Genomic DNA, 5,803 nt, shown 5'->3' on the forward strand with positions numbered 1-5,803 from the left:
GGAAGATTGGATAAACTGCCATGGGAGGGTCAACACATAAGAAAGTTCTAGAAAAAGACAGAATCCCCTCTATATCATCTCTGGAGGTGACACCTCCCCAGGAGGGCCTCTGTGACCCCATCCAGCTGGGCTTTCACAGCGTGTTGTTCAAACTTAGAGCTGTAATATCCCTGTACTTTAACTCTGTGCCTAAGTATCTGTAACCCTAGATACTTCACCTAGACTTCACCTAGACTGTGAAATCCCCTTGGGATGATCTCTGCATCTCCACTACACAACCCTACTACTGCCCCCAACACACACACACACACACACACACACACACACACACACACACACACCGTCAGGCCTCTGGTAGGTGCTCAATGACTGTTTAACTAAACCATCTGATGTTCATTTGCTCCTAAAGCTCAGAGCTAGGGTGGTACATGTTAAGGTCAATAGTAGTTTCATTTCAGGTACCTGAAAGAAATAGTGGTGTTGTGCTGGGGGATGACAAAGATGCTACATCCCAGGCCCGGATTCCCTATAGAAGGCCTGTCTCCTGGGGACAAGGGACTCAGGTAGTCCTGATGCTCATCTCCCTGTAGACCCCAGGACATCCTAGGCCTTGGTACAGTTGAGTAAAATGTGCCTGCCTTCATCCCTCCTTCACTCCTTCACCTCCATCCAGAGGCAGTGGCACCAAGCAGTTGCCAAGCAGAAGATCCACACAGAGCTTAGAGCAACAATCTCTCTTCAGGTCTGTGAGTACTGCATGGACACCAGAGTCCCTTGACACATGGGCCTGGGTGTCCCTGGGCACTGGGTTTCCATCAATGAGATGACAGTTGTAGACAAGGGAATCCTAGCCCCAGATCACAGATGTCATTATGTGGGTCTGGGCTACAGCTTAACCTTCTCAGTTCCTCATGCTTTGCTCTTCCTTCACAATCATCTGAAGCTTGTGCTCAGGCTAGGGTAACAAAAGCCTATGGTTTTTACTGAGTGGTATTTCTGATGTTCAATTTTGACTCTTTAACTGGCATGTATTAACTTTCCTGCAGAAACAGAGGTAAGATTTTAAAGTAACCAAGAATAGCACTGATGGAGAAGAGAAATAGCCAATAAGTCTAAGGGAGAAGACAAAATATCTTCAGAACTGGCACAGATGAAAAGACTGGAAAATGTACATGATGTCTTAAAAGTTTTCCAGTCCTTCCTCCAAACAAATTAAATATTCTCTATCAATAGGCTTCTAAATGATGAGTTGGCATTTAATTGAATATTTGCTGGGTCAGATAGCTCATTCTCTTAGGAGGAGCTGTTAAGTTGGGGTAAGAATAGCATGTTAGAGACTTCATCTTCAACTCCTAACACTTAACACCTACTCATTCTGTTCCCACTCTCTGGAAAATTTGGGAGCATTCTTCAAGAGAGACAGCCATGAATTACGTGTAATCTCATGCTCCTCCAAACCTTTGCTCCCTGAGACTAAAAATTCCCCACTCAATTTTTGCATTTCCTAACAGGCTCTGCTTGATTCTCCCCAAATTTGCTGCTTTTTCTCTGAGTCATTGCAATGTGACCATGATCCTCAGGGGACAGAACCCAGAACTAGCCCCAATCATCCAGGACTGGGGTAGATGTGGGCAGACATGGGCATCTTGGTGCAGCCCCAGAGTACTCCCCTTGATTGAGAGCTCACTCTGTGGAGGCCAGAGTGGGCTGGGGGTCATGGCTGTGAGTGAGAAGGTTGGGGAGAGCTTAGTCCCTAAGGATGAGGAAGTGTGTGAAGGAGAGGGCACTTTTCCCATGTGAATACTGTTCCTCTACTGTTGCTGCTACAGATCAAAAGTTTATCTACTGTTTCTTGCAGGTTATCATCAATCCAGGAAAGATATCCTGCAGCAGCAACAATGCATGGTACCCTGCCAACCCCCTTCCAGGTCCCTGAGCTCTGCTCCCCATCCCCAACTGGCAGGTGGGCACCCCCCCATGCTAATAAGAAGACCACTAATACAGAAGTGGCTCTTCAGAGGCTCCCTGCCCTTGAAGAGCTGGGCATTCAGTTGCCCCCTGCCCCTTTCCAATCATTTTCTTTGGCAATGACAGAAAACACCACACAGCACAGGAGTGACTTTCATCTACCCAAGGAGAAAGATATCTTCACAGACCACCAATTTGACTACAATTTATCAACAGTGCCCTCCCAGAACCTCCTCCAAGAAACAGCAAGAATTGGCCAAGTGGGGAGGGGGGGCATGTTTTAGGCATCCTTCCTGGATGCCGTTCTCTATTTCCAGACTGCTATGGACAGACCATTCAATTCTTCTAGCTGCTGCCTCCACTACCATTGCTGCCCTGCCAGCTCCTGAAAACGATTTGAAGTGTAAATTAACTGTCCTTCCTTAGCTTTCTGTACCTCTGCTTTTCACCATTCTGGGGAACTTGAGTAACCAAGATGATTAAAAATAGCTTATAGCCAAGAAAATAAAACTATCTTAAACAATTTAAAGTTCTTCAGAATCTCCTCACTTTTTAATACCTCACCCTCAGCTGAAAGAATCTCATATTTCTTATTAATCACTTCCTCTCTTCTTAAGATAGGTCACCCCTCACTCTGCCCCTGGCCTTTTCAGAACTTTTTGAGAGGATGTTCCTTCCCAATAAAAGTGATATCTCTGAATATTTCTGACTCTGCCCTCTTCCTGGGCCTGGGGAAGGGCAGAATGTTCCTACCAGGAAGGAGGGACCTGGATAGGCAAGTAGATCCTTAGGGAACATCCTTAAAAGATCCTGGAGACAGTCATGGGCCACTAAGGGTAAGGAAGGGTACTGCTAAATTAGAAACAGCCTGCTGCTCCACAGAGACTCCCTTCATTATCACACAGGAAGACCAGCTGCCTCCCACCCAAGAGCCCCTCCCCTGAGGAAGAGAATGCAGGGGTGGTGGGCAGGGGAGGGCTCTGTGGGCTCAGTGAATAGGAGTTTCAGCTCTGAGTGGGACCCTGAAGTGTGAACTGGCCTTGTCTGTGGCCTCTCCTGGAGGAGGCTGTCAACCCAAAAATGCCTTCAGCCTGGCCTCCAGGATGTCCAAGCCTGAGAAAGACATAAAATCCAGGAAGTTTGTGTGGCAATGAAGAGTTCAGAGAAATTTCTCTCATTACTGTGTCTCCTCTGGTTTCATGAAGTAACATGTGTATCTTCTGGGTATTTCATTATTTTCATCTCTCAAATTCACTGTTAAATGGTGTTTTGCCCAATCAAAATGACAACAATTTACTAAGCATCTAGTATGCTCACCCTGAGCTATGTGCTGCAGACACAGACAAAAATAGCCCAGGACCTCTCAGAGAGGTCACCAGTCTTCCAGGTTGGGGAGGGTAATGTGGGGACAGACCTGTTATACAGCATTCGGTCCAGAGAGTGAAATGGGGGTGCTGAACATGCATGAGACAGACAGGAAGGGGGTGGAAAGAATGCAGACTTCAAGGAGGAGCTCAAACAATTTAGATACTAAACTTTGACAGTCAAAGAAGGAAGGGAAGGGCATTCCATACAGAGGCAACAACCCATGGAAACTCTCAATTATTATTTCCTACATTCCTCAGAATTTTATCCTATGACTTCCTCTAACAAGTATCTACCAATTGCCTTTTTGTTTGTTTGTTTGACTTTGCTCTTAGAACTGGATAGTGAACATCACTGTGAAGTAGAGGGCAAGGTGGGAAGACAAAGGAGGAAGCCAACAGTTTTACTGCTTCAGTACAGTTGCCTGATCTCTATCAAAGCCAATATCAGAGGCAAGTGATAATTGGAATTTTGACCTGCACTTACCCAGGAATCAAGCTAGTTGTACCAAAACCAATCCTGGGGTTATTTCCCCAGTTCCTGAATGACTATTTGGAACAGAGAACCCCAACAGCTGGAATAATCAGCAAATTAGCTCCCTTACCTTGGGTAAGGGCTATTGTGGAAGAAAAGAACAAGGCAAGTCCCTGGAACTCAACCCCCATCCCCCAATCACCACCTAAATTATAAACTAAAAAGCAAACTTTCATGTCTGGAGGAATCACAGATATTGGCCACTTCAAATACTTGAAAGGCACAGGAACAGCTCTCTCTAGTATGTATCCATTGAATTTCCTATTCTACTTTGTGTCAGTAAATTGAGGCCCATAACCCAGTAGATGGTTATTGATTATCCACCAATTTTAGAGAATAATAGAAATAAATACACATTGTTAAAAGTGATTAAAGATAAATTAGGTGATATACACAAACTTTAACAATTTATGAAGAGGGCAGTCTGCTCCCAAAGGTCAAGAGAATTGCAAAATGGGGCAGAGGGCAGGAAGATTTTACAGGATAAAGAATAAGGAACAAGGAAGAGAAAAACAGAAAATGAAAGAGGAACAAGGAAATAAGTATAGAGCCCAGACTTCGCTTGGCATTTGGGGATTAGCTGACTGGATATACTCTTTCTGGTCTAGTAGAACATTTACAGGGACACAAAGATTTCGGTTTCTGTGTGCTCATGTGGTCCCTACCAACAGGAGTGGTTCCATCTTGGGCCTGAATATCTATTTCACAACATATAATATACAGTCCAACTATGAAGCAAAAAGACACAGGCCTCATATTTTTAATTTGAAAATCCCCAAACTCCTCTCCCAGAACCACAGACTCCCAGCACAATGGGGTCTTTCCTAGCACAGAGACCACACTCCTAAACCCACAGGCTGCCCTGGACAGGGGTCTCTGGCACACAGTGGAGGCCCAAGCCTGAGTACAGCCTCCCTTGAGCCGTGAACATGCTGGTACCTCCAACACCCACACTCCCATCTGCCACTGCACCTGCCCTGAGGAAAGGGGAGCCACTGTGGCTGTCAGTGGACTCGGGGAGGACTCAGGGCAGTGTGGGCCCAGTGTGAGTGCAGATGGCAAAATCTGTGTGCCCCACTCCAGGAAACCCCCACATTTCTTTCTTGTGGCTTCCTGAGTGCCCCCTGCTGGCCTGTTCTAGGCCTCAGAGATTTTAAGTCCTGAAGAGAGGACCAATGTTAGTTTTTACCATTTCAATCTGGCCAAGAGTAAGTCAAGAATTGGTCTGCAATATTTATTAATTCCTCAAATATTTATTAAAGGCAAAAGGGGATGGTGATGTGTGGGCAGCCCTCAGACAGATTACTTTGAGCCCTACCTCCTCCTCTGGAACCTTCCCAAGACCTCACACCTGGTCTCTGCAGGTTTCCATTCACCCTTAAAGTGACATAATGGCATACACCCTTCTAAGCTTCAGCCTGGGTCTCTCCATTTGGGTTTCAGTTTCAAGGAAGCCAGTGGGAGTGATAGCTCCACATATGGCTGGGTTTGTCCTTACCTGGCTCAGGGGCAGAAGGAGGAGCTATTTTCTTACCAGGTGGGGAGGTGATGGAGAACAATGTTAAGCAGAACTCTGGGCCAGCAGTGAAGGCTTTGTTAATGGGCAGTATAAAAACTCTGAAGGATTTTTATGTAACTGAAGAGTGTTCTATGCTTTATTATTTTTTTAATATGATGCTTAACTTTTCTTTATTTAAATTCAATTAATTAACATATAGTGTATTATTAGTTTCAGAGGTGGGATTTAGTGATTCATCAGTTGTATATAACACCCAGTGCTCTTTACATCAAGTGCCCTCTTTAATGCCCATCACCCAGTTACCCCATCCCCCCACCACCCCTCCTCCCCAGCAACCATCAGTTTTTTTCCTAGAGTTAAGAGTCATTTATGGTTTGTCTCCCTCTCTGATTTCATCTTATTTTCTTTTTCCCTCTC

Source organism: Neomonachus schauinslandi, chromosome 4 (assembly GCF_002201575.2).
Source record: "Neomonachus schauinslandi chromosome 4, ASM220157v2, whole genome shotgun sequence".
Taxonomy (NCBI): domain Eukaryota; kingdom Metazoa; phylum Chordata; class Mammalia; order Carnivora; family Phocidae; genus Neomonachus; species Neomonachus schauinslandi.